The following is a 22,900-nucleotide window of genomic DNA, read 5'->3' on the forward strand; positions in this document are numbered from 1 at the left end:
GCTCGCAAGGCAGCATTGCGCCGTAACGCGCCCGGTGGAAATGCAAGCAGGGCAAAGTCGCAGCTGTAACGCTGCCGTAACGCGTCCGGTGGAATCCCCGGGTCAGAGGTGAACTGTCCCCCGCACCCCCCTCCCTCTCCCCTTCTCACACAGCTTCTGTGCACGCCACCTTCTCAGTAATCAGGGGCGCCTGCAGCCGGAGGGGGGGCCAACAGGCCAATTCCCCACACAGTGATATGATGTGGATGATGATATGATAGCTCCATTCTATAATCTAATGTCTAGAGGATTTTGTTCAGTAGGTCTGCCACTCTGGTCCCTCTGCTAGGTAGGCTCTGACTCTCTGGTACAATTAGATGAAATGTTTTGAATCACAGAGATATCATCTGACTTGGTGTGAGTCTGTAACCCTTGAAAATCACTGGGTATTAATAAATGATCTGTTACTCATTGCTAATGAAACAAGTGGAATAAGAACTTACCATGCCACCACCACCCCTGCTTTTCCTTTCCCTATAAAAAAAAAGTGAATAAAATATCAACATTGTGTTCTTCAAAAGGTCATCATCTAAAAACGCCACCACTGCCAGCTAGGGTCAAACATATTATTGTATTATGTATAAAACCAGGAATAACACTCACCATCTTACGTCTTCTGTAAACCCATGCTATATAGAGATAAACAATACAGTATCATGTCAGGAGAGAGGTCAACATCATTCAGCATCACCATGATACATGATAGTTTAGTGTAACATAGTATATGCTAGTTTGATGTTACCATAATACATTATTGTTGAATGTAACCATAATACATTTTAAGAGTTGAATGTAATGCTCACCTCCCAGGACGATGATTGATATAAGCAATATGCATCCTATCATTATGAACACAATCGCAACGTAATGAATACATGTAGAATCAGTGGAATCAGTTCCTGGTTGTATCTGCACCCCTCCCACAGAATCACATCTGAAACCAGAAGGACAAAACCACGTTGAGTTCTAAGAATAGTAGACTGGGTGTTGGACTCCAGGTTTAAAAGGTACTGGGTTCGATCCCCAATGTCCACAACCTTCCTGTAGGCCTTCAGGGAGGTTCTTGAGCTAGATGCCTGACCCCTACCTGCTCCTAATGACCTGTATCTCCCTGTGTCTGAATTCACTGGACGCAGATTTGGAGAAAATGACTGAATGGAAGTTATATATATTGTCAAGAATTAATGACCTTTAAACAATATCTAATTCTGATTATAAAAAAACAAACATAACATTATGACTATGGTATGCATCTTAAAAACAGGCAAATAAAAGCCACACCAGTACACTATATATTGCCCAGGCTTAATTCTTAACATACCATTATTGTACAGTATGTATAGATTGTTTAATTAACTCCACTTGCTTTGTGTGGTTCTTGCAAGACGTTGATGTGCCATCTGAGAATGTTCCATCAGTACAGTGAAGGCACTCTGTGTCTTTATCTGCTGTTCCTGTAGGAATATTCATGTTTTATTAAAACACAACCATTCTGAGATGTAACGGGAACATTCGGATAACAGTTAAAATATTACAAGATCAACATCGTAGTAACAAGGAAACAGAGAATTGTAATTCAAAAAGTGTTTGTGGGTATCATTGCCAGACTGTTGTAGATGATCGTGGAGTAACTTGGACACTAATACATTAAATGGTAAGAAGCTGGATGGCCCCTTATGGGACTGAATAGGTTCAGCAGACGTTGATTTATTTAACAATTTATCTATAATTAATGTGTCTGTACAGTATATAGAACACCAACCTCTTTGACCGATGTAATGACCAGGACTGCAGCTCAGACGGTGTCTCTGAGCGGTCCTACATCCACCTCTGTTAGAGTCACTACAGAAGAATCCATCCAGGGGCTTACACACAGCATCTGATGTTGATGAACACGACTTCTTCACCTTCAGACCGAGACCTGTCAATCACAACAGTTACAGAGGAACCTGAGAGAACCTGAGAGTACACAACAACACAACTCCTCTGATATAAACATGAACAACAAAACTTCTTATATAAACATGAACAACACAACTTCTCTGATATAACCATGAACAATACAACTTCTGATGTAAACATGAACAACACAACTTCTGATATAAACATGAACAACACAACGTTCTCATCAACAGTACATTTGGGGGTTGCATGGGGAGCAATGTACCTTCATCACACTTTGTACAGTTAGATACACAGTGCCTCTGTTGATTAAGTCCTTCTTGGAAGGTACCATTGGTGCAAATTGTGCAAATTGTTGCTCTGTTCTTTTTGCAATCTTCAGAGATCTTCTTTCCTATTGAAAAGAACATTTTGAATATGTTGTAGATTCTTGAACAGTTAAAATATGGTATCTGTTGTAGATTATTAGACAGTAAAATGTGTAGATTTGTAGGCAATTTTAACGGTTTGTATATTTTACTCTTACCAGGAGGGCATTTAGGGCAACAAAGGTCTCCTACAATGTAATCTTGTTCCCCACACTCGTAAGCAGGGTAAGGCAGGGTAAGGCCAACGTAATTAATGTAAACTGAACAGAACAACATCAATCGGAAGAACATGGTTGTCCATTTCAACCTAGTAGGTTTTTTTGTTTATCACAGCGAAATAAGGTGTATTGTTTTATCATGTGTAGATTCTAAATATATGGGCCACACGCATTGTTGGCTGCCATATCATTGCCACGCAGTTGCAGGTTTCTTCTTGAACTTCAGAAGTATCTAGGGAGAGAAAAATAAAAGATACAGCATTAATAAATGTGATAACTCATTCATATGTAGTTTGAAAATACATGAACAGTTATATGGATGTAGTCATGTCCATTTCCTGGACGATGGTCAACCAAGCATTAAAGACACGTAAGGTCTGACCAAGTAATTTCATTGGCCACGAGTGCTGATATAGCACTTGGTGTGAACGAACCAAGTGATTTTAGCCTAAGTTATATCGTAGGCCATCAGCGCAAATAAGGTTTTAGAAATGTTGCGTTAACATGACTGATACGTGTTAAGGTCCCATGGCATGAAAATGTCACTTTATGATGCTTCTAACATTATTATGAGTTTCCCATAGCCTACCTATGGTCCCCCAATGGCTAGAAATGGCGTTAGGTGTAAAACGAGCACTAGGTATCCTGCATGCCTTAGAAAAATGAAAGCTCAGACGCGCCGATTTGGAATTTGGCCCCATGTGTCGTCTTAAGGGGCCAGGTTACGTCCCCTTGCTCTGCTTTGACCGCCCAGAGAATTTGGTCTGCCAATGAGACGATGAGCTACGACCATGCGAGCGCCACATGTGTGTGTTTTTTGTGTGAATCCACACACTGTAACACAAGTTTCGTACACTCCTTTGTTATTTGGATCGTTCTGCTGTTGGTGTTATGGCGCATAACACGCAACACAATAAGCAAGCTCGCGCAAAGCGCCTCGGATGAAATTATGAATCCTAGCCATTGCGATACATCCACCGTAAACACTAACGCACATGGTACCGTGGCCCCAAGCTGCTAAGGCCAACACCCCCGCCCTCCACCTTGACCCGCCTCTAAAAAACGGCCCGTTTGTGTTGTGGAGAGCTCATTGTGGGACTGGCTCGTAGTGGCTGTAATTCTGAACCAAGGGTGCATTTCTTGAACATCTTCAAATGCTATATTAGGGGCCCACTAACACCTATATAAAAGCATCCGTAAAGTAGTGTAGCAGGGTTAATGCTTCCCACTTGCCATTGCCAGCGAGATCCTTGCGCTGGCTGTGGTAGTGGGAGCCTTGGTTGGAGTGCTAGAGCTCCCCCTAGCGGAATGCGGGGGTTGTATTGTACGTTGCTGCCTCCTCTCCTCAGTCTACGTATACCCCGGCTGGGAGAGGTAGGTAGTCAGAGCAGTTAAATATGAATCCACACTTTGGCGATGTATTACGGGAGTCTAAATGTACATAATACTGTATTAATACTTGGTTGCTTGTACATATATATATTGTGTTCCTTGGAATCGGTAATTACATTTAAATGGACTTAAGGCTTAGGATCGCTAGCTTGGCTACCATGTGCTTTGGTCGTAGCTACTTAGCTAGCGTGGACTTCGCCAAGAATGTGTACTTCAGCTTGTCTTTCTCTCATGTTAGGCTGCCATTGTGAGGGTTCTCAAAGAGCATTTCCCATGTTAAATATTCCACCAGGTATGTCACCAAACGCCCATTCAAATATTAATTTGTTTAATGTGATATTTATTTCCATGTAAATGCCTAGTCTACGTATACCCCGGCTGGGAGAGGCTGCCATTGTGAGGGTTCTCAAAGAGCATTTCCCATGTTAAATATTCCACCAGAATAAACGGCTGGCTGCCAATGGTTCCATCGTGGTCTCAATCACAACGCAACGAGAGAGTACGCAACCGCTACAGTAGCATGCCATGGGATCTTTAACGTGTAATATTTCTAAGTGAAAACTTAAAGTTTCAGGGCCCTATTTTAACAGTCTGAAACGCCAGTGGGAAGCGCAAAGCGCAAGTAGCTTTGTGGGCGGTTCTACGGCGCTATCGCTATTTTACAGTCGGATAAATGACACTTGCGTCGCGGCGCAAGTGTCAAAAGGGTTGGTCTGAAGCAGCCTAGTTACCCGTAGGTGTGGTTTGGGCGTAACGTCCAACAAACCAATGAGTGCCAGCTCCCATCCCCTTTAAGAGCCATGAGCGCATTTGAATCGGACGAGTTGATATTTTGACAGCGCATCTGCAGTCTCCGATGAGACAGATGCACATGAATTTCAAACTGCAAATGGCTCAGTTTATTGCCAAATAATATGGCCTAATTCACACATGGAATAAGGGGTTTTCTTCCACAACTTCAGAAATACTGAGTCCTCAAATAAATTTCGGCAAAGAAAACTTGTATGATATAACATATGTTATGCGGTAACTGTGGTTCTATTTAATGATACACGCAATACATTGCTTCTTATCAGTATTGTATGCTATCCTAATATGCATGTGTCCCCGCGGTAATAGACATTGCAATTGATTGTATTATGCGTTACGTGTTTAGTTTGCGTGTGTTTAAACAGAGCACACACGCGCGCCCGCATTCATTCATTCTTTTTAACACTCACTCGCGGTAAAACAATGTTTTTCACGATCAGATACTCATCAATCCTAAAAGTTATGGGCATGTAGGCCTACACGATGTCTCTGTCAAGAAAATATGTGTTTGATGTGCGGTGTTTGCAGATGCATTGATTTAAAAGTACAACTTATTACCGCTGCATCAGCTGTTCTTTCCCAAATAATTTACCAAGAATGTGCGGATAGGTAGATGGGAGAAGCAAAGTGTATGCGCAAGGTGCACAAGCAATCCGTGTGCATCGCATGCGCATGTATGCATGCGCCCTTAAAATAGCATCTGAACAACGCGCCACTGACTTTAAACCAGGTATTTCCTGGTCAGTAGCGCAATGGTATTCAGAAACTGCAAAATACCGTTTGCGCCAGAACACGCCTCCTCCTTCCGCCGAACCGCCCCTTGGGGCGCATGATCAATCCCTAATTTACCGGCGAGTGGCGGTGGTGGGAAAAGAACGCTCTGCGCCAGTTGTAAACTAGCAACGACACATGCGCCAGAGACTAAGTCACTAAGTCACTTGCGCCGGGCCCTAAATGTTTAAAGAAACTTGTTGATGGCGCTGCACAACTTTCTGTCTTATGAAACCAAACATTTGGGGAATGTATTAGACTAGCATCATCAGACGATGAGGCAACAATCCATGCAGCTTTTGCAAGGAAAGATACTTCGCTAGTTGTATTCTGTAATGTTTCTATCACCCCTAAAGACAAGAATGGATCACCCAGTTGACTGTGATAGACCAGTTGCATGTAAACACACCAAAATGAGACCCGACGTTTTGTTACGTTCGTTAACCCTTCAAAATATGACGTGTTAACACGACTCAGCTCTACGTGTTAACATACACATTTGGTTGCGTCAAAGCAAAATTTCGAAGTCATTCGATTCCGATTTTATATAGTTCAGTTTTACAGTCAAATTATATTTACACAAATATAATAGAAAAAGTGTACTGGAAAAACTAGAGAGGGTCAAGCAAAACCGGAAACCTGAGGTAAATGTTTACATAAAACAGAAATTTAAAAGAGATCGGTATCAGATAAGGGCCTCGTTTTGCCGATATCGATGGATCCACGCTAGTAGGATCATTCTCCCGAAGGATCTTGGGAACCTTCGTACATTTCTTTGGACCGTTTCCCAAAACTCCACATGACCGCGCGTGCACTGCTCTAACGACATTCGTAGGATTGTAACTGTCCACTGCTACATTTATCTTAATGTGCTGATTTCTGAAACATGCTTTGCGCAACAAAGAGAGCAGACTTTATTTGTTTCCTCATAAGGTTTCATTGATTGGCGCGCACTCTCTAGTCTAGAATCTTTGGTGTAAACCTAAAAAATGCAACGTGCCATTAATTCATTATCATTCAAACACAGAGGCTGGGCATTGACACACGGCTATTGCTGACCCGATTAGGAGAGCTTGGTCTAGCTCTTGCCCATTTTGTTGGGAAGGATGATGTATAGGCCTTCTACACTGCCAAGCCGGTTCGGTCGCAGCGAGCCACGCCCGGCGATTTCACCTTCTTATCTCAAGCTTCCTGTGTATAACCGAGGGGGTCAAATCCCCCGTTCGTCACGGCGCAGGCTTTCTTGGTTCACTGGAGAAGGCGGGGCTGCGCATGGAGTCTAGACCTCTTTAAAATAATTTGAATACTCCTGAATGTTTATTCTTTGTGTAGGCTACAAACGCGATTAACTATGGTCAGGGATATTTGTAACTGTCTGTAAACACGTTCCAATAAATAGTGAACTTCACCACAGCCTCACCGAAGCGCCTACAGTGCTTAATGCAAACAATCGCAACATAAAGCGCCTGCAGAAATTCTCCGACACCCGCTGGTTTCAGCATGATTCATGGACAGTATGTCTTATGTCATTGATCAATATGAGGACATTTTAACCATGGTTGAATTAAAACCAGAGGGAGACAGCAAGTGCAGCTCGAAAGCAACCTCTCACACAAGTGCAATGGAATAATTCAATTTTTTTTATATGACTTGTGACGTGGCGTTTGATCGGTACATTTCAGCTGCGCATGTATTTTTGGAATTTTAAATTGCTGCAATAAATTATGTTGTTGTTGTTGACTTCTAACATGCCTCTGTCTTTGCTGTTTAAATCTAACAGTAGTCTATGAGTAATATATCAGCGGTAACCACTGTTTTTGGGGTATTGCTAAATTGCGCCAGCTGGACATTCAGTGGTATTGGATGTGTTTTAATAAAACACCACGGAATGTCCAGCTGGCGTCTCTACTGAGGCTATAGTGACGATGCTCTTAGCGCCCTACGAGTACCCCTGGAGCCCTCCGATTTTCACAACGTTCGTTACCTGACGATGCTTTCGGGAAGCGGTGTTGAAACTACGATGCACGTACGGGGCACTTCACAAACCACTTAGGCTAACGATGCTTTCGGGAAACTGGGCCAAGAAGTGGACATTTAGAACAACAACTATTTTAGGAGATGTGTCAGGCAAAACCAAAGACTAATGAGCAAGCGTGGTCATGGGGTTATGGTTGGATGTGATCTTTGATGAAATGCAGAAATAGAGAAGTAATTGTCAGGGATGTTTCAGTTTTCAAGGGTATGAGAATAACAGATCTTCATCTTAATTTTCCTTTGTCTTCGCCTCTTTGCAAACTAGTAGATTATTTCCACAACAATCTCCAGTACAGCAGGGAGCCATGTTGAACTGGAGACGCACATCCCAGTTCAGCAGGGAGCCCTGTTGAACTGGAGACGCACATCCCAGTCCAGCGGGGAGCCCTGTTGAACTGGAGACGCACATCCCAGTCCAGCGGGGAGCCCTGTTGAACTGGAGACGCACATCTCAGTACAGTAGGGGGACCTGTTGAACTGGAGATGAACGTGTAGATGCTAAATAACATGTCAATTGTCACAAATTTCCATCGGGAAGCAAATCAATAGCTGCTCATTATTGATTAGGGCCTCCAATTTCGACAGCTAATTACTACCATTAAACATGTTCGAATATGCTCATGTGTGGCACCGTTGCAATCGCCTGGAAGCGTAGATGTTGAAGGACACCTTGTTCGCCCTCTTACGCCACCGGGAAGATATTTACATGCTTCTGATTGACTAATGAATTGATTCAGCTATTCCCCCAGAAGTCTGGTGTCAAAAGGTCAAAAGGAGCCGGCACCACGCCGCTTATGAGACAAAAGTTAATGTGTATTTCTCTTGTAACTTTTTGTCATTATTAAAGAGAAGCCTGATTCTCAGATATGCGTGTTGGATGGCTAGGGTGTAGGTCTGGGAAGAACTTCAGGCCAAAATCTTGCAAGCGAGCCGCTGTGTTCAGGTGCAACGAGATGGAGCACTTGCTGAGTCATTTCCTGTAGGGCTGGAGCCACAGGTTGAAGTGTATGCGTCCTTTGAGACCCCCTTTGATATATAAGAGACCTCAAAGTACAGCTTACTTAAATGTTGTCGACCTGCAGTCACCTATTGCATCACTTCCTTTAGGGCTTCGGCCTCCTAATTGATCATTGTAGTATAATTGAATGCCCTCTTTCATATATATGATACCTCCACCACTGGGACGTGGCAACAATTCTCCAAATCCATATGGGGAGGGGGGGGGGTGATGCTTGTGGACAGTAGGGTTGTACACTAGACATAAATAGGAAGCAAACTCAGGAGAAGGAATGACCTCTCACAAATATATATTCAATAAATTGTTACAAATAACCCTGCCTCGTTAAATCATTAAGCTTGGTGTTTTGCTTTCAAAAATAGGTTATAGAAGTCTAAACTGCAGAAAATAAAAACATCCAAGCTGCCTTTTAAGGATACCTTGGAATATCTGTCTATTTTTTAACCATCGGACCCTAGTTTACGACAAAAACAACACAATGGACGGCAGCTCCTTTGCCGCGTGGTTTTTAGAGCCATGTAATGGGGCTTTGACTTCGAACTTCGTGATTCGAATATAATTCGAATATCAAAAAAAATAAAAATAATTCGAACGAATATTAGGCAGCCCTTAATATTCGAACCTGTTATGGGCAGGCCAAGAGGGAGAGACGTCGGAGAACCCATGCAGTCTATTCATAATATTGTAATGACCACGGAAGAGGCAGTGAATGAAGTATTGATTAGACAGCGATTTATTAGAAACATAATAAACCGTTGGAACACGCAAGACCGGTAACCATAGCAACGCCTGCAAACAAACCTCGCAAAGCCCAATCCAGGGCTGAATCCGAATACTCATACTTATAGTATGCATTTTGTAGTACGCCACAAATATAGCGCGTCCGAATGCTCAGTGTGCATTGTGTAGCACGGAAAACGTTTCCGAATGCGTACTACCGCCACAGTATACAACGGTAGGTCACTACGTTACCAGACTACGAGTCTGGTAACGAACGAAGAAGAGATGGCTGACCCGACACTACCAACAGCGGCTTAGAAAGACGTCATAGAAAGCGGCGAAAAAAAGAGACATTAAAAAGAGTAAAAAAGTAAAGTAAGTAATTAAGTAAAAAGAGACATTTTTAATTTAATAGCAACGATGACAAGATGGAAAACAGGTAACTTATCAAGGTAATTTTGCCGGCATCTGAGGGGAGACACGTCATCTCCAAACATCCGGTGGAGTTACGGCGGTGTTCGGAAGAGTTCAGAGGCGTTCTACGCATAGCTGTAGACCGTACTACAAGTGTAGTACGGTCAAGTAGTAGACACTGAACATAAATAGTATGTAATAAGTACTCGGATTCAGCCCAGGTATTACTGAAGGCATTTAATGGTCAAAATATTATTAATAAATATTCAAATATATTCGAATACTAATATTAATAAACAAACGAACTTCGAATATGATTTTTGGCCAAAAGTCAAAGCCCTACCATGTAAGGATTAGAGGGGCTGGTCGATAGCAACCACCATAGCAACCATGACGGTCAAGTGACTGGATGCAACCCCGTTGAAAAAAATAGAATACCACCCTACACACTGAGGAGAATAATGATATTTAAATTATTATGACCATGAAGTCTTTATTTGCATGGGTTTACATTTCGTTCTGTGTAGCATGGAAAAATCGGAGAAACACTCCCATTCAGAATGCATTGGTTTACATTTCGTTCTTTGGAGCACAGTTCTTTTTATTTATTTATTTATTTTCAGTTTTTGTGGAGGTGCTTCAAAGATGCTAATTTTTCTGCAATAATCCAAATTCCAATGGAAAAACCCGTTGGCTTTTTGTCAAGGGAAACCCAGGTCGACGCTCACTTCCGGGTTGGCCAACATACGTCATCCCTCCACCACTCTATACTGTAAAAACACATGTTCAAGTTGAATGATAATGCATGAATCTATTCATGCTATTCATGACAATTATTTTGCCCATGGTGGATCCAGATCTGTTCCGGAGCATTTCTGCACCTCGGGCAACAGCGCAGGGTTGCCAGGTCCTGCCTGCAAAAAACGTCCTGCCCACATACCGTTCAAAATCCACCCAAAATGTCCTAGAAGCAGCCCAAGTTGTTGTTTTAGCAGCGAAATGCATTGTGTGCGTGTGTGTGTGTGCGTGCGTGTGTGTGTGTGTGTATGTGTGCTAACACGCTATTTTATGTTGAAATGTGACGTAATCCAGTGTTCACGAAAACGTACACTGAAAACGTACACAAAGTAACGGTTTAATAACACAAACGCAGGAAACACGTGAGCTGCTAGTTTAGCGAAAGCAGCGTCCCTAGCAACCTGACGTCGTTGAAACATGCGAGCGAGACGATTAAATCTTCCTAATTATAAAACTAAAGATCAGACACAATCACTGACTGAAGATTATGCAAGTAAAAAGTATATTTCTCGCTAGAAATGTTATTAGAAACACGTTTAACGGTGAATCAATCCTAAAATATTGCATTTCCAATTCAGATAATAAAGATTAATAAAGATCATACACATTCACTGATTGAAGATTATTCAAGGAAAAAGTACATTTCTCACTAGAAATGTCATCAGAAACACGTTTAATGGTGAATCTGTCAAACAAATCAATCGACAATAGTTGCATAACGTGACGGCATCACCGTTGATAGACATTGATTTCCTTTCGTCTATATCCGACGGTGAGGGATTAACATGAATGTCTATCTGGCGTTGAAAAACGACGAAAAAGGTAACCTACCCATTTTTCGTCGGAAATTGACGCCAGGGATCCTTGGCCATGCGTCACACATTTGACGAGTAGGGAGTGAGACTGTGTTGCAACATGTTGACCTGCCAGATAGGTAACGTCTGGCAGGTAGACGAAAAAAAATCCCAAGCTTTTAGCCTTAATTGCTAAATGCCCTGAAATGTAGCCTAAATGTCTAGGTGTGTAAGATCCGTCATTTGCCCCACACTGTTACACAAGTTCCTGAGAATCCTCAAAATTCTTTACAGCGGGCTTTAAACGAGGATGAGGTCGATGGACACCAACAGTGAATAAAACCTGATTATGACTGACCTTATTTACCATGTCGAGGACTATAGGAGACAAACTGAACGCGAAGACGGTGATCATTGGCATTATTCAAAGCATCTCGAAAAATAAATGTAGTTGGTTGTCCGATAGACTGAATACGTAAGGAGACGGCTGCCATTATCCTGGCCAGGACAGAATGCAGACGTATTGCACTTTGTCCCTGCTTTGTGTCGTTTAATGATTAACAAGTTGATAAGCCAAAAAGCTGACTTTCAATTTGCCACATTGCCCCGGCTGTGACGGTAGTGCCCGAGTTTATAGCCCTATAATATAATACTTGATAGGCCCACCGTTGATACCGCCGTCACGTGACCTATCTGGCAGGTACACTCTGACCCTCATGAAACTGATGGTCCACTCTGATCTGAGCCTACCTCCTGCAACATATAACTTAACTCTGTTCCATGTTAGACCATTTGTCTAGATTAATTATTACATATTTTAGTTACACATTGGTGAACTGAAATAGCTGGAGGAAGAGCCTACCGGTGGCTGATGGTCTGATCTCTTATCATTGCTTGGTGTCTTATTTATTTTCTTATTTAAAATGTATTTATTGCATTGAAATACATTTACTATTATAAACAAAGTGCTTTATTTTATGTTTAAAGTTTGTATGTTTTGCAGGATTATACATATCAAATTCATCATGATTGAATTAATATAGGAAGCCCCGTGAGTTTCTCTCGGAGGTTCTGTCAAATGTTCTTACATTGTTGGTCCGCCCAACAAAGTCCAGTGTGCACGCTGACCGAACCCAATGAAAATGCCTCAAAGTCTCACCTGGCTTCACCCTTATCGGACCGAGTCCCCCGATCTCAATGTGTGAAAGTATCCCCGAGGTAGGAGGACCGAGACCGGGTTCACAATCAAACCCGTAAAGAACCATCAGGGGAATGCGCCTAGCGTCGATCAGACGGACCGCTCAGCTCAGGGATGACGGAACCCGAGGATCTTCGGACCACGTTTTTGATAGACAATAGCCTACATCTGGATGTATGTAGGCTATTCATTTACAATTAAAATGGCCTCGAGAGACATTGTTTTACTTGCGATACGTATTCAGAAATCGATTGCTCCTTGATAGACGATGAGCTGAACGCCTTTCCTTATGGCTTTCATATCTGTAGTGAGACTAGCCAGACCACCGTGTCGCGTTATCACTGCAAAACGTCCACGAAAGCCGTGGGAGTGGGAGTGGTAACCCGGGCCACGGACTGCTTACTTATCATTTTCTTTTCCATAGTATAAATTGAGAACAAGCTAACATTCTGATACCAGTCGAATCACAACCCTTCCACCTCGAACCATGTTTCCGCACTCGATCAATATAAGTGCGCGGCACTATAGCCTGCTACAATCTACAACACATTTTTAAACCCAGGGCCTACTGTATAAGAGGTTAAACCACTTCAATAAATAGCAAAAGAAGCAGTTTAGCAATGATGTAAAGACGACGCATTATCTATATGAGACTAGCTGCCTACCAAACTCAAATTAAAACTGCGTCATATCCAAACTGAAACCAGTTACATATTCCGCCAGCAGATGTCACAGCACGACTCACTCATAAATCATCGAGGTTGCGTCCCAAAGCCCAGGCTGCAGCCTTCGTGACACTGAGGGGACGTCTGACCCGAACAGAACCTGATGTCAACCCAGTCTGGTGTATCAGCTGGTTTCTGACTCTTAAGGTTTTGTTTGAGTGAGTGAATTGAACATAGTGCATATGCACTATCTTTACCTGAATAAAGACAATGGGAATATAGAACCTTATTTTGAACACGTTTACAAAATATTAAACATGTCCTGATTTTATTGACTACATCTTCTATGTTTAGCATTTTATATCGATAACATTGCAAGTAGAAAAATAAAGTTAATTCAAAAGACACATAAAATAACACAAAAAGACCAATAAATAGCCCCTTTTCCGGGACCTCCACTGGCTCCCTGTAGTCGCTCACATCAGATTCCAGACGACGGTTCCGTCCTACAAGGCGGTCAATGGAGCTGCCCCCGCCTCCCTCCCAGCGTTGGTCAGACCACCCCCCAGGTCGAGCGCTCCGCTCAACCCCTTCAGCTGGAGGCCTGGTGCCGCCATCGCTGAGAGCGAGCCAAGGTCCATCACCAAAGTCCCAACTGGGCGTCCCCCAGGGAGCAGGAGGTCCCAGGGAGCAGGAGGTCCCAGGGGGACGGCGCCCGGGGAGCAGGAGGTCCCGGGGGGACGGCGCCCGGGGAGCAGGAGGTCCCGGGGGGACGGCGCCCGGGGAGCAGGAGGTCCCGGGGGGACGGCGCCCGGGCGCTGGGTGCTTCAGACACCTCACACTATCTGTTAACACCACGCTTGTCTTTGCTGTGTGAGCCACAGATAGAAGAATAATGTGAGGATTGATCAAATAATGATAATAAACACCACGCCTCTTCTCCTGTTAAAGCTGGCATCAGGGAGGAATCAGACTGGTGTATTTCCTCCCCTAGTATCTCAGTTTGAATACTCAGATTCACTTTCAGGTTGATCCAGAATTTCTAGAACTGGCGTTACTTCTGCAATGTCATTCCCCTTCAATAGTGAATCACGGTTGATACTTAGGGTCTGATCCTGGACCCATCTCGATGTCTCTCTCTCCAGCACCAGACCTGTAGGCTGACTGGGAGGTAGAAGGGATGGACCGGGGCGAGGAGGTGATGGACTGGGAGGTGGAGGGGCTGGACTGGGAGGAGGAGGGGGTGGACTGGGAGGAGGAGGGGCTGGACTGGGAGGAGGAGGGGGTGGACTGGGAGGAGGAGGGGCTGGACTGGGAGGAGGAGGGGCTGGACTGGGAGGTGGAGGGGGTGGACTGGGAGGTGGAGGGGATGGACTGGGAGGTGGAGGGGATGGACTGGGAGGTGGAGGGGATGGACTGGGAGGTGGAGGTGATGGACTGGGAGGTGGAGGGGCTGGACTGGGAGGAGGAGGGGCTGGACTGGGAGGAGGAGGGGCTGGACTGGGAGGTGGAGGGGATGGACTGGGAGGTGGAGGGGATGGACTGGGAGGTGGAGGGGATGGACAGGGAGGTGGAGGGGGTGGACTGGGAGGTGGAGGGGATGGACTGGGAGGTGGAGGGGATGGACTGGGAGGTGGAGGGGGTGGACTGGGAGGTGGAGGGGGTGGACTGGGAGGTGGAGGGGGTGGACTGGGAGGTGGAGGGGGTGGACTGGGAGGTGGAGGGGGTGGACTGGGAGGTGGAGGGGATGGACTGGGAGGTGGAGGGGGTGGACTGGGAGGTGGAGGGGATGGACTGGGAGGTGGAGGGGATGGACTGGGAGGTGGAGGTGATGGACTGGGAGGCGCTAAGGATGTTGTTCAGTAGGTCTGCCACTCTGGTCCCTCTGCTAGGTCGGCTCTGACTCTGCTACAATTAGATGAAATGTTTTGAATCACAGTGATATCATTTGACTTGGTGTGAGTCAATAACCCTTGCAGATCACTGGATATTAATAAATTATCTGTTACTCATTCACTCAGTGATACGTGTGGAAGAAGAACTTACCGTAACACTCCTTCACCTGTTCCAGTGGTTTCTTTTTCAATAAAATAAAAATTTGAGTAAAATATGAACATTGGTTTCATTACAAGGTCATCATTAGTGGGGGATTAAGGTGGTCATTGGCCCCTAGGCTACTATTTGTGTGAGGCCCCCTTACTGATCACGCAGAAAAAAATCCATTTAGTGCCATGTGTAAAAGCGAGCTAGGAATATTACACGGCACTCACACACACACACACTAAAAAAACAACAATGATACAGAAACAAGTGTGAGTTCCCCATAGCTGCTGCGACCACGTATTTCTGTCTGGCCAATCCAGGGCCCCTTGCACACCTGGGCCCCTAGGCTCAGCCGAGGCTAGCCTGGGTGTTAATCCGTCTCTGGTCATCATCTAATAACTCCACCACTGCCAGCTAGGTTCACACATATTATTGTGTTCTGTATCAAACAAGTTATAACACTTACCTTCAGACATATTTGATTAGCGTATTCTATATAGAGATAAACAATACAGCAACATGTCAGGACAGAAGTCAATATCATTCAGCATAACCTTGATACTTGTTAGCTCAATGTAACCATACATTAGTTTAATGTGACCATGATACTCGTTAAAGTCGAATGTAAATGATACATGTTAGAGTTCAATGTTAGTTTAATGTAACCATGATACATGTTAGTTTAATGTAACCCTTACCTACCAGGACTATGACTGATATTATGAAATATGCAGTAACCCTTTGCAAGTAAATGGATATTATTAAATGATCTGTTACTCATTTACAAAGTGAAACATGTAGAATAAGAACATACTATGTAAATTAATCTCTATTAAAGAAAAAGTGAATAAAATATCAACATTGGGTTCATTACAAGGTCATCATCTAATGACTCCACCACTGCCAGCTAGGGTCACACCTATTATTGTGTTCTGTATAAAACCAGGAATAACACTTACCTTCTTACGTCTTATATAAACCCATGCTATATAGAGATAAACAATACAGTAACATGTCAGGAGAGAAGTCTCTATCATTCCGCATCACCATGATAGATGTTAGTTCAGTGTAACATAATACATTAATGTTTAATGAAACATGATACATGTTCATTTAATGTAACCATGATACATGTTTTATTATTGTAACCATGACACATGTTAAAGTTTAATTTAACCATGATACATATTATTTAAGTGTTACATAATACATGCTAGTTTAATGTTACCATAATACATTATGGTTTAAAGTAACATGATACATGTTAAGAGTTTAATGTCACATGATACATGATAGAGCTGAATGTAATGCTTACCTCTCTTCACCGTTAAACGTGTTTCTAATGATATAATGAGAGATATGCATCCTATTATACAATACAACACAATCATCACATATTTAATGCACGTAGAATCAGTTCATGTTAGTTTATTGTAACATAATACATGCACGTTTAATGTAACCATAACACATTAATGTTGAATGTAACCATAATACATGTTAGATATTAATGTCACGCTTACCTCCCAGGACGATGATTGATATAAGAGATATGCATCCTATTACTATGACCCCAATCACAACGTATTTAACCCATGTAGAATCAGTTGAACCAGTTCCTGGTTTTATCTGCACCCATCTCACAGAATCCCATCTGAAATGAGAAAGACCAAACGACCTTTAGTTCTCAGAGTAGTAGACTGGGTGTTGGACTCCAGGTTTAAAAGGTACTGGGTTCGATCCCCAATGTCCACAACCTTCCTGTAGGCCTTCAGGAAGGTTCTTGAGCTAGATGCCTGACCCCTACCTGCTCCTAATGACCTGTATCTACCTGTGTCTGAGTTCACTGTACACCGCTTTGGAGAAAATGACTGAATGGAAGTTATATATAATGTCAAGCATTAATGACCTTTAAACAATATCTAATTCTGATAATAAAAAAACGAACATAAAATGATGAACATGGCATGTATCTTAACGACCCAGGCCTAATTCTTAACACACCATTCTTGTACTGTATGTATAGATTGTACTCCACTTACGTTGTGTGGGGTTGGCATGACGATGTGCCATCTGAGAATGTTCCATCAGTACAGTGAAGGCACTCTGTGTCTTTATCTGCTGTTCCTGTAGGAATATTCATGTTTTATTAAAACACAACCATTCTGAGATGATTAATCAAAAGGTGTTTGTGGGTATCTCTGCCAGACTGTTGTAGATGATCGTGGAGTAACTTGGACACTAATTAATTAAATGGTAAGAAGCTGGATGAACCTTATGGGACTGAATAGGTAGATGTCAATTTATTTAAGAATTTATCTATAATCTATGTTGACGTACAGTATATATAGAACACCAACCTCTTTGACCGATGTATTGTCCAGGACTGCAAACCGTGTGTCTCTGAGTGGCCCTACATCCACCTCCGTTAGAGTCACTACAGAAGAATCCATCCAGGACCTCACACACAGCATCTGATGTTGATGAACACGACTCATTCACCTTCAGACCGAGACCTGTCAATCACAACAGTTACAGAGGAACCTGAGAGAACCTGAGAGTACACAACTTCTGATATAAACATGAACAACACAACTTCTGATATAAACATGAACAACACAACTTCTGATATAAACATGAACAACACAACTTCTGACATAAACATGAACAACACAACTTCTGATATAAACATGAACAACACAACTTCTGATATAAACATGAACAACACAACTTCTGATATCAACATGAACAACACAACTACTCTGATATAAACATGAACAACACAACTACTGATATAAACATGAACAACACAACTTCTGATATAAACACGAACAACACAACTTCTGATATAAACATGAACAACACAACTTCTCTGATATCAACATGAACAACACAACTTCTGATATCAACATGAACCACACAGCGTTCTCATCAACACAACATACGGGGATTGCATGGGGGGCATTTCCATGAAATAACAGATGTACCTGCGTCACACTTTGTACAGGTAGAGCATTGCTTCTGCTCATTATAGCCGGCTTGGAAAGTACCATTGGGGCACGTTGAGCACTCTGTAATGCTTCCGTGTGCGCAGTTCTTTACAACATGCCATCCTGTTGGAAAGAACACTTTGAATATGTTGTAGATTCATAGACAGTATATGTTGGACATGTTGTAGATTTGTGGACCGATTTGTAGACGGTATCTGTTGTAGATTATTAGAAAGTAGATGTGGTATCTGTTGTAGGTTATTAGAAAGTAAATGCGGTATCTGTTGCAAATTATTAGACAATAGATGTCGTATCTGTTGGAGATTATTAGAAAGTAGATGTAGGATCTGTTGTAGATTATAAGAAAGAAGATATGGTATCTGTGGTAGAATATTAGACAGCAGATGTGGTATCTGTTGTAGATTATTAAACAGTACATTTTTTATACGTTGTAGACTTTCAGACAGCGTGATAACAGTTCAGATATTTGACTCTTACCAGGCGGACATTCAGGGCAACATTCCGTCCCTGCTAGGTATTCATTCCGGGCAAGACATTCGATTGAAGCAACAACGGCAACGTTAAACGTATTAAACACTGAACATATTAACATGAATGTTAGAAACATGTTTGTCAGGTTTGTTGGGGCTTCAACCATCAATCAGACTTTTCTTGAAGTTCAAAAATATCTGGGGAGAGATGAAAGAAAAGCAGTTAATCAATTAAATAACGAGTTCTTGGGACGGGTTGGAAGATCATTTGGGGGTTTGAAAAGATTTGTGTTTGGTTCAATCAACTATTCATACTGTTCTGTAGTTAGTTATTATTTCTGTGTTGTTAACAAATAAAGATGTTATATCCCAGTTGCATGCTTAAATGTAGCCTATTTGACGTTACCAATAGGGGAATCGTATCTGTGGTTCTGTAGACATCAGTTAATTAAGAATTGTACACTAAATGAAAATATCTGAAATGCGGCTAAAATAAGGACTGTGGACGTTTAACATCAGTCACAAAAAGCAGGAACGTCTTTAACCACGTCCTTATGGCTTTGGTCACACTCTGATTCTAGCGACGCACCTAAGTAGGATGATCACACACACACACACACACACACACACACACACACACACACACACACACACACACACACACACACACACACACACACACACACACACACACACACACACACACTACAGAAAAATATAATGAGCTGAAGTGGTCAGTGTGCTGGAAAAACAGTAGAGAGGGTCAAGCAAATCCGGTGTTCAGTAAACAGAAAATTTAAATAAATCGGTCTCCGATAAGGAGTGGACGTTTAGAACAACCACTATTTTAGGAGATTTGTCGGGCAAAACCCCAGACTAATGAGTAAACGTGGTCATTGGGTTATGGTTGGGTGTGAGCTCTGATGAAATGCAGAAATAGAGAAGTAAATGTCATGGATGTTGCCGTTTTCACGGTGCAATGAGAATCAAAGCTCTTAATGTTAATATTCTGTTGTCTTCGCCTCTTTGCAAACTAGTCGATTATTTCCACAATAATCTCCAGTACAGCAGGGAGCCCTGTTGAACTGGAGACGCACATCCCAGTACAGCAGGGAGCCCTGTTGAACTGGAGACGCACATCCCAGTACAGCAGGGAGCCCTGTTGAACTGGAGACGCACATCCCAGTACAGTGGGGAGCCCAGTTGAACTGGAGACGCACATCCCAGTACAGCAGGGAGCCCTGTTGACCTGGAGACGCACATCCCAGTACAGCGGGAGCCCTGTTGAACTGGAGACGCACATCCCAGTACAGCAGGGAGCCCTGTTGTACTGGAGACGCACATCCCAGTACAGCGGGCAGCCCTGTTGAACTGGAGACGCACATCCCAGTACAGCGGGGATGTGCACATTATCCTCAGGATAATGTCTGACATCAGAGGAGTTGCAGTGTTGGGCTCAGTCTCAATCCTTTGCTCCAACCGAAATCTCCCCCCTACGCCTCGCTGTTGCGCGTTCATGCGCAGCGAGACGTGTCCCGAAAGCCTTTTTAAGGCAGGGTAAGGGGTGAGGGGGAGGGCTAACATCCTCTTGAAGTTAAGATTTTCGATGGGCACCCTTGCAACGCTACAGTTGTGACTTGCTCCCGCAATACTTTGCGAGAAAATGGAAAATCAAGAAAAGTCAAGATGGCGGGGGAAAAGATGCGACAGGATCTTAAACCACAAAGGTAAGTGTTTTCTATTTTAATAATCATTAAATAAATGATGATGACCGTCGCATTATCATTACCCCATTTCAATGTTGTAAAGGCATTTTCTTTATAACAACACAACCACCAAAGCTCCAGAGGGGAGCTCCGTGTTTAGTGACGTATATGCAGCGCCAAGCTCAGAATGCTGTTTTCTATCTGAGTGGAGGTATGTTGTTGTATTTGTCGTCATATTTAAGCATATAAATCGTTTTGTAGACAATGAAAATGATTAATGTGTAACTTAATGTGTTAGGAATTACGTATGTGAACATGCTACAGCGCTGTTATATCAGCTAACGCTTTGCAAATGTACCTTTTGTGAGTTTTATTGTATACATGTGCGTCAGAGTACTTCAGGGTTTCCCCGTTTGTTTGTTTGCTAGGAGGGAATGTGGTCCTGTCTACGAGCGTTTACATGCAGTGACACGTATTTCTTTGGCTCATGCAGGTATTAATGTTTTATCTGTTTTGTGTATATTATCTATGCTGGTAATGTGTATGTTTGTTGGATTGCAGTTAATTGCATTCATTATGCTATTTTGTTTATTTTCATGTTATCGTAAATATTGTCAGAATGCTGACAATATTTTATTTTACTTTACATTTAATTCTTCATTATTCAGGCATTACAGAACTTTCATGGTCATAAATAAAAAATACGAACTGCAGTTTAATTTCTTTGTTTGTTCTTGAATTGACGTAGAATGGAGCAAAGATTCCTGGGAATGGGAAATGCGTTTATCCAATGAACAGATGGAGGTCAAGTCTATTTTCGGGATGTAGGGATATATGAGTGAACGTCGAATGGTATGACCCAAGATACGTCAGACAGAGAAAGCGCGCAAATTCGATGGTACCACCTTGTCATTTGTTTACCCAGGTGCCATGGCAACACCATTGTTACCTTTCATTGGCTGAATCTTTGAGAACGTTGTAGACTCAATCGATATAAGGTCGCGGGCAGACGAAGCTCTGTTCGTTTGTATATTTTATTTACGTGACAATATTTTTGTTTTATGTTAAAAAAAAAGAATCAAAGAACCAGTTCTTCTTGTTTTGGGGAACCAGTTCTTGTCGTTCACGTTCGGGATTCGTTCGTTGTGAACGAATCGGTCACAACCGACTCATCCCTAATGCTCACGCATTTGAAAAGGCACCATCCAGGTGTTACTATCAACGTTGCTGTGAAAAAAAAACTAGCCGTGCAAACCCAGCTCACGACACTATTTCACCAACCCCTGTCTGAGAATTCAGAAATACAAATTCCATAACAAAGTCTATTGGTGTTTTCATTGCTGCTGATCTACGGCCATTCTCCATTGTTGACAAACAAGCATTTTTTTTAATTTTCCCATTAACTATGAACCGTACCGTCCTGTACCGTACCATGACTTCAAAACTGAGGTATGTACCGAACAGTGACTTTTGTGTACCGTTACACCCCTATTTAAAACCGACCCTTTTTTGGGCCCCTTTTGCCTTTTTTGTAATGTGCAATATTAGTTCAATTATATCACTGGTTCTTGATATTTATGTTTTACATGGATGGCATACTACCTCAAATTCTATATTTATTCTGGTTTGATATATTATGTTGATCTTTTATAATGTTTCATCCAAAATAAAGTGCAATATTGGAGTTTCTAACAGGTTTTGAGCATGAATAATATTCTTATCATAACGTGTTTTACCATGTGGGTAAGGTTGCATTCCTAAGACATTCAGTAAAATTCCAAAGACGGATATTGTATAAAAAGTATCAAAAAAAAAATATATATATATATATCAAACGACTACTAATGACGTACTGTAACTGGGTCTTGAAGGGTTGTCAACCCATTTCGTAGGGGTAGGGTTGAGGGGTAGGGTTAAGGGGTAGGGGTAGGGTTAAGGTGGAGATTTTGGAAGACCAAAGGAACGGGATAGGGCCTAACTGTTGGCTACATAACTAGAGTCCCTTTCACACATGCAACGGTTCAAATTGATTAGTTATGCGATTCTCTCTCACCACCACCCTTGTCTCGGTTTCATTTACAGCAGGATTTATTTCCGTTTTGGCTATAACAGGTTAATATACGAGCTCCCGAAACGCATTTTAATACCAGGTGCAAAGCGGGGAATAATCATTCTTCAAATAGCCTACCTTATGATGTTCCAAGGAGCCATAATGTTTGATGAAACTCTTTGTTGTTTCTCCGGGAGTGACCTGAGTGAAACCGAAAGTACGAATGGCCCCATAAATCATTCTTTTTTATACAGTTATAGTTTTATAAACCAACTGAATTTTATAAAATACTGACTTGAATATAATGACAAGGATATCAGATTAGACAGCGTTTATATTACCTTACTTTAATTGAGGGTCGAAAAATTTCAACTCTTCTGCCTTAATCTGCAACAAAACAGGAAAGTCATGAATATTCAGTTGCGAAGCTAGACCTTTTTTTTAGACCTCTCACAAGCAATGAGAGAATAGATGCTGTA

At 42.4% G+C, this 22,900-nt stretch overlaps 1 long non-coding RNA gene across 1 annotated transcript; it reads right to left on the reverse strand.

The window, feature by feature from the left end:
* Positions 1-18,883: 18,883 nt before the first annotated feature.
* Positions 18,884-22,900, reverse strand: LOC115553801 (uncharacterized). The gene is made up of 3 exons (XR_003978518.1): positions 22,763-22,900; positions 22,560-22,622; positions 18,884-19,254 (listed from the first exon to the last, which is right to left on the reverse strand). It is a non-coding gene; the product is annotated as an uncharacterized LOC115553801 (long non-coding RNA).

This window comes from Gadus morhua, chromosome 1 (assembly GCF_902167405.1).
Source record: "Gadus morhua chromosome 1, gadMor3.0, whole genome shotgun sequence".
In the NCBI taxonomy this organism is placed as follows: domain Eukaryota; kingdom Metazoa; phylum Chordata; class Actinopteri; order Gadiformes; family Gadidae; genus Gadus; species Gadus morhua.